Source organism: Capsicum annuum, chromosome 8, assembly GCF_002878395.1.
Source record: "Capsicum annuum cultivar UCD-10X-F1 chromosome 8, UCD10Xv1.1, whole genome shotgun sequence".
NCBI lineage: Eukaryota > Viridiplantae > Streptophyta > Magnoliopsida > Solanales > Solanaceae > Capsicum > Capsicum annuum.
Window position 1 is genome coordinate 134245255 of NC_061118.1, and position 8002 is coordinate 134253256.

The window sequence follows — 8002 nt, forward strand, 5'->3', positions numbered from 1 at the left end:
TTCTTTTTTAGCCTTTGAGGGAATGAAAGGGGAACTTTCATGGTAGGCAACGGATCACTTTGCGGTTCTGAATCCTCAATTACCATAGGATCTCCCTCTTCATCGACCATTTCTTTAATTATCATTGGTTTATTTTGATCCCCTTCTTAAGACTTTGGAGGCTCCTCATTTGAATCAACCACATGCTTTTTCTTCACATTTGTTTGTTTAGCATTGGTATCTTTTTCAACTCCACCATATGATGACCAAGGGTTTTGCCACTCCTAGTGACAATTGCCAATAACTGGGCATCATTTTTTGGATTCACAACAATATCTCTTGGAAGCCCCTCTTTTTATCTAGCATTAATTTGAGTGGAGATTTGTCCCATTTGAGTCTCTAATTATTTGATTGAGGAGGAGTGTGATACAACTGTTTGGTTGATTTGTAAAAAGTTATCTTTCAATTCTCAGACCATCTTGTCCGTACCCTCCACTCTTATCAAGATTCTTACTAACATATCCTCGATATTGAATTTTTCAAGATCAACAAAATTAGAATCCTTGCTCTTTACTCGATCATCGGGGCACATATCAATCATACTCTCTTTTTTTGTCCCTTAAATCATGATCTCTATCCCTATCATGCCATTTCTGTTCTCTTTTATTATTGGTCCAACCTTGGTTCTCAATTTGCCTTTGATTGGTTGGGAAAGAACCCACTGGATAGTTAGCTAAATATCTAATTTCTTCATCAAGCCTCTTTGCCTCTTCTTCATCATATCCCTTGGATGCCACAACATTCACCATTTTTGTGGGTTCACCCATCACATGTTTTGTTAGGAGCTCTAATTGCATCATTATTTTTGTCATGTTTTCCTTCCTCTCTTCTTCTTTATTTCTTTGCTCTTTATTAATATATGAGGTGGTAGGGGACCCTTTAGCTACCTTGGTATCTTAAATATAACACCCCTTATTTTGCTTTGTGATTTACTCAAACAAGTTAGAAGCCATATTATAAGATAACTTCACAAGTGAACCCCTGGCTGCATTACCCACCAAAGTTTTATTTAGTTGATCCAAAACCTAGTAAAAGATTTTGAGAAGCATCTTCTCCAGGACCTCGTGCTTGGGACATTGCATAATCTTTCCATTAAATCTCTCCCACACCTCATATAGAGGCTCTCCATTCAATTGATGAAAGTTTGTGATTTCATCATGCAATTGCAACATCATTGATGGTGGGAAGTATAGATCTAAGAAAGCAATGGTAAATTTTTCCCATGATATGATTGACCCAGTAGAAAGAGATCATAGCCACAATACTGTCTCACCTATTAAAGAAAATAAAAAGAGGTACAACCATATGGATTCTTGTGAGATGTGAGTAATGTCGAAAATGGCATAAATTTCCACAAAATTCTTCAACTACAAGTTGGGGTCTTCATGAGATCATCCCCCAAAGAGACCTTTTATTTGAAGCATGTGCAATATAACACTTGTGACATGGAATACACTATTCTCTTGATTAGGTGGGATACATATAGCACTCACACATCCAACATCATGAAGTTCCTCCTCATCATCAAAAGGCCTATCAAACGTCCTAACATTACTTGCATGGTCACTCAATGGGCCATGGACACTATTGAAATAATCTAAAAAGAATCAGAAACAACAACCAAAATAAATAACAACCACTACTGGTAAACCCAAAGCTATTACTAACACCACATAAGAAAAAACTATGTTTCACTCTCCGACAATAGTGCCATTTTGATAACGCTCAACTCACTCCATGATTTATGGCAAGGTGATGTTGTCAAGATATTAACCCAACTTGATATGGGGTCGAATCCTCGAGAAGTGGAATTATCCTTTAAATCTTATGGGTGTTAATAGCTACTAAAGATGTACCCATAATGTAAACAAAAGGAAATGCACAAATTAAAATGAGGGAGAGGTTGGTTAGTTTGGAAAGTTATTTTAACAAAATCTACTCAAACCTCCAACTAAGAGCAACAACTATGAATAAGATTTAAATATAGACAAGTGTTGGGATTATGTCTTCCTAGGGGCAAATAATGCATAGGTTCATGACAATCAGGTGAAAATGCTAGTTAATGACTATATGGGTAGGCTAGGTTAGGGGTTTTGATGATAGTTTTTCAAATAATCACCAAAAATATCACCCATGGATCCTTTCAAATACCACATGGGTGTGGCAAATACATCCACCCAAAACCTCAATTGGGCATCCTTATTTTTAGGAGGATGTCCAAGATCTAGCAAATTCTCAATACGCCCTTATTTCTAAGATAATGAAAAGGGAATAAGCTACATCTAACAACAGTTCACTAATACCTCATCAACCATAGCCCTCTTTCAAGGATTATTTAGGATCCATAAGCATACTCGCATCCCTCTTTCAAGGATGATGTGGGATTTTGGGAATTTGGGGGTTTTCACCCACAAATTCCCACTCAATAATAAAGCATTAGTAAAACCCATCATCATCAACCAAGATTCTACACTTAATAATCAAAACCCACACATAATTGCACCCTATTTCCATAGAATTCAAAGATAAATGTTTATCTACTCATGAAGTTAGGGAAAATAAGTATACCAAAATGATTATTTAATGCTTCCATTGGAGATGCAAACAGGAGTATTCTTCAATTTAACTTCAATTTCAAATAAACTCAATTAGAAAATCAACCACAATATTTTTGACCAAATTAGTAGGGTTTTTCAATGACAAAAACTTCAAAAATAAGTTGGAGATATCCAAAAAATAAAAGGGTTTTCATCCTATAGAAAATTGGATCCAGATGTGGAAAATGACAAATTTACACCTCAACTATTTTCTGCTCAATCGCGATCACTAAAGCTTGATCACGATTGTGGCTCCCGCGATCGCGGTGAGCCCATCGCAACTGTTATCTTGACTATTCTTGACTTTTCATGATCGCGCCTCTCAGAGCCGCGATTGCAGCAACTAAGGGTCGATTCCTGCTTAGGCATTTTCCTAGCTTTTTCACTAACTCTTCCTTTTAAATCTTTTTTTTCAACTCATTTCACTTATTTTCTTCCCATCACCTATATACTTGAAAATTATAGAAATTAGTGCATTTAAATGATAAATTCATCTCATTGACACCTTTAAATCATAGTAGTGTGCATCATTTTGGATGAATATGAGTGGTAAATTTACCACTCATTAGTTTATGCACTCTTTATACTTACAATAATATATTGATTCTGAGATATGATTTTGATCTTAGAATTCTTGTTCTTGATTTTACTATTTGAGATTTATTTGAGAATCTTGTTTTCATTCTTAATTTTTTGTACGATTATTTCTATGCTTTATATCATAGATTCTATAGGCGTTATTCCAAAAATGAGCGGCTAAACCTCTTAACCAGGGCTGTGGGAATCCTAATGGCATAAAGAAGTAGAAGAAGTGTAAAATCTTTCTTTTTGATGTTCTTTCCTAGATTGTGATTTTCTTTGATTTGGTTGCCTTTTAAATGACTTCACACATTAAGAACCTTCCTGTATTTGATGCTAACTCAAGAGAGAGGATGAGACTAGCAAAAAAATTACAACAGTAATTCGAAGCTATCAACTTTCATCTAATTAACTTGAGACCTAAAAGGATATAGTTAATCTAGGATATATGACAAGAGATAGCTATGCAATACTTTGAGACCCAAAAGGATATGCGTAAAATTCACCAAAGGTTGTCCATAGAAGGTTGGTGATATCTGACTCATTATATTCTGTAGGCAAGGCAATAAGATAATTTGATGAAGCACTATAAGTCTGAGGCGTTAGAAAGTCAGGGGGAACATAGTCCTTGTATTAATATTATATTGATTTACCCTAAAGTGATTAAAATTTGTTACTTCTACTATTGTTCCTACCAAACCTCCTCATTTATTTTCTGCTCTTTCTGACTACTTCAGTAAATTCATAATCGAGATTTAGCCTATTTATTGTGGGCTCGAATCCAACCTTTGTTGGGTTATCTATTTGAGATCAACCATATTATACTTTCTAGGAGGCATTTTTTGGGCGACGATAAGTTTTGGCATTGTTATCGGGGATTATGGTTATAGATTAATTGATTGAGGTTGTTAGTTTTTGATTTTCTACTGTTCTTGAGGTGTACTCTAGTGTATACCCCGTACTCGAAGTCAAGTCAATCCCTTGCATAGTGTTTATGAAATAGCCATGTAAACCATTGTGTGGTTATTAGCTGAAGAGAATGTGAGGTAGGAAAATTCCCATTGTCTAGTTCAAGAGGAGAGAGTGAGATAGGAAGAAGAGCGTCTAGCAGCACTCGACAAAGATAAAGCTAGAATACATAGAGCCCAACCACATCAATATTTACCAATTTCTGATAATCCAGAAGATAGACTTAAGGTATGTTGAGCCTTTTGAGATAGGACATATCATTCTTCTAGAGTTTCCCAAAGGGTAAAGTTTGACATTACGAGTGCTATGATTTATTGCTTAATTTGAAGCTGGTTTGCCTACTGATGATGCAAACATACACATCATAAATTTCATTGGGATTTACACTTCATATAATCTACCTAGGGTAAATTAGTAAGCATTGAGACTCAGGTTATGGTTAGGAAAACTACCTCATGGAATGAGTTGTAGACATAATTATTGGATAAATTTTCCCCATCTTCTAGAATGCTACAATTAAAGAATGAGATAAGATTTATAATTTTAGGCAATCACATTTAGAGTAATTGTACGAGACTTGGTTAAGTTTTAATAAGAAGTTGATGAATGTTCCTAATCACAGAATTTTAGGAAGGAATTTTCTTGAGATATTTTACAGAGCCTTGAATGGAAACACCAAAGTTATTGCTGAGACTATTACTGGTGGGGCTTTCATGAGCCTTTGTTGGGAGTTAGCTGTGGAAATCTTAGATTGAGTCTCTAAAACTAATCAATGGTAGCATACTTGGGTGGCAGAAAGAGGAGCTAATACTTATGCTATTAGTAGTTTTAATGAGCAGTGAGCCCTAGATGATATAGTACCTCAAGAGGTTGCACAACTGAGGATTGAGATTGGGTTACTTAGCAAACATTTTGCAAGTGTGGATGCAAAAAAGGTGAATATAATGGGCATGCGAGGTAAGTCCACTGGACATGATAATTCTAACTCTAAGATGGAGGCTAAGTATTTGGATAGAGAGATAATGGGTTTATGAGACAAGTTCCAATGGCCCAATCAAGACTCCTAGAAATCGAGGCAAGTCAATCAAGGTTGGAACTATTATAGGGACAAATATAGGGATATGAGAAGAGAGAGATAATGATAGAAGGAGAAATGATGATTATAAGGAGAAGAGTGATATATATATTCCATCGAGTAACCATGATACTAATTCAAGGATGGAAGAATTGCTTGCAAAGTTGGTTAAAGGTTTAGAGAATCAGGAGAGTTGCCTTAAAGAGATTAAGGTAGATATTTTAGGACTGACCTAAAAAGTATAATCAAATACTACTGTGATTAAGCATCTTGAGAAATAGTTTGGTCAGATGTCAGTTACTTTAAATCGATGTCAATCGGGCACTCTTCCAAGAAATACCATTTAAAATCCAAAGAATGCCAGTCACTACTTAGCCATCACCACTTAGAATAGTAAGGCTACTATTGATCCTCCTATGCTGGTAGTTAATTTGGTAAGAAATGATACGATAGACTTGATGATGCACCTAAAGCTAAAATTTAAAAGTTTATGACTGATGGTGAGACTTCACAGAAAAATGAGTTGAGAATGATATGGGAAATGGTAAGGATGTTGTACCAGTTTTAAAGACCATTCCATAACCTCATCCACCTTTTTATTAGAGGTTAAAGAAGAAGAATAAAGAAGGGAAATAGTAGAAATTTATGTCGATATTAAAAAAATTGTCAGTGACTATCCCTCTTATAGAAGTATTCGAGCAAATGCCTGGTTGTACAAAGTTTATGAAGGACTTAGTGATGAAGGGGTGAATAATGAATTTTGACCCCACTGATAATATCCACCATTTTAGTATTATTGCTTCTCAGCCTTTGGTTGAAAAGAAAGATAATCCAAGAGCTTTAACTAATCCTTGCACTATTGGGTCTATTAATTTTGTGTAAGCATTGTATGACTTGGGAGGTAGTGTTAATATGATGCCACTAGTTGTGTATACAAAATTAGGGTTGGGGTCACGTAAGCTGACGTCGATGAGATTATTAATGGCCGATCAAACTATGAAAAATAGGTTGGTGTTTTGTGTGAGGTTTTGGTGAAGGTAGCTTTCTTCATATTCCAAGTTGATTTTGTGATTCTTGACTGTGAGGTGGATTTTGATATTCTAATTATCTTGGAAAGTCCTTTTCTAGCCACAAGTATGGAACTAGTCGATATGGATACAGGACATGTAAAATTTAGGTTCAATGATGATCAAGTTACTTTCAATATGGGTCAGTCAATGGACAAAAAAAAGGCATGAGGGTGGTGTCTTTGATAGACACTACTGATGAAGATGATTGATTGCATCTATTAAAGAGAGACTTGGTGTAGAGGAGTTAATGACAATGATCATAAACTTTGACAGTGACAACATTATTAGAATGATAATATCGTGAACGCTCTTATCGGTAGAAGATCTTATACTTATGTTTAAAAAAATTTGGATTTGGACTTAAAGAGTAGAAAGCCTCCACCAGTTTAGCTAGCTATGGAGGAGCTAATGTTCTTGGAATTAAAGGCCATCCTTTCTCACTTTATTTATGTATTTTTGCGGTCAATAACACCTTGTAGATTATTATTGTTGTAGATACATAGGTTGAGATCTTGATCTCGGTATTGCAGAGATTTAAATGAGCCATTGGTTAGACCATCATGGATATTATCAAGATTTTACCCAAAATTTGTACATATAAGATTCACCTCTAACCAAAGTGTGTACCTAGAATTGAGCATCAGTCACTAAATCCACCTATGTAAGAGTTGGTGTAGAATGAGATCATCAAGTGGTTAGATGTAGGTGTGGTTAACCCTATTATCAACAACAAATGGGTAAGCCATGTTCAGTGTGTATAAAAAAAGGGTGGGATCAATATGGTCCTAAATAAGAAGAATAAGTTAGTTCCCATGAGACCCGTTATGGGATGGAGAGTTTGTATTATCAAAAGCTGAATACTTGGGCACAAAAGGATTACTTTCCTATGCTATTCATAGATAAAATGTTAGACTGTCTTTTAGATAGAGGATGGTATTATTTTTTGATGATTATTCGAGGTATAATCATATTTCTATTATCTCCGAAGACCAAGAGAATACCACTTTCATATGTCGATATGGTACGTTTATGTTCTAGAGGATGTCGTTCAAACTTTGTAATGCTCTCACCACCTTTCAACATTGTATGATATCCACCTTTTCTAATAAGGTGGAGGATACTATAGAGGTCTTTATAGATGATTTCTTGATTATGGGTGACTCTTTTGATGATTGTTTGGTCTATTTGGCAAATATGCTTTTGAGATATGAGGAGTGCAACTTGGTGTTAAATTGGGAGAAATGTCACTTTATGGTGAAAGAGGGAATAGTTTTGGGGCACAGGGTTTTGAAGAAGGGAATATAGGTAGTCATGGCTAAAATTAAGGTGATTGAAAAATTTACCCCACCTATTTCTGCCAAAAGTATTTCGAGTTTCTTGGGCCATGCAGGGTTATATAGGTGATTTATCAAGGATGTCTCTAAAATTTCAAACCCATTATACAAGTTATTAAAAAAGGAGGTGAAGTTTGTGTTTGATAATGCTTGTCTTAAGTCTTTTGAGTTTCTAAAAGAGAAGTTGATTTCAGCTTCTATCATTATGTCTCAAGATTGGACTCTTTTATTTTAAGTGATATAAGATGCTAGTGCTGTGGCCCTAGGAGTTGTCCTAGGCCAAAGACACGAGAAAATAACTCATCCCATCTATTAGCTAGTAAATCACTCAACCCTATA

At 35.3% G+C, this 8002-nt stretch overlaps 1 non-coding gene across 1 annotated transcript; it reads left to right on the forward strand.

Moving 5' to 3' along the window:
- Positions 1 to 1098: 1098 nt before the first annotated feature.
- On the forward strand, positions 1099 to 1204 carry LOC124886828. Its single transcript, XR_007044235.1, has one exon. It is a non-coding gene; the product is annotated as a small nucleolar RNA R71 (small nucleolar RNA).
- Positions 1205 to 8002: the final 6798 nt, after the last annotated feature.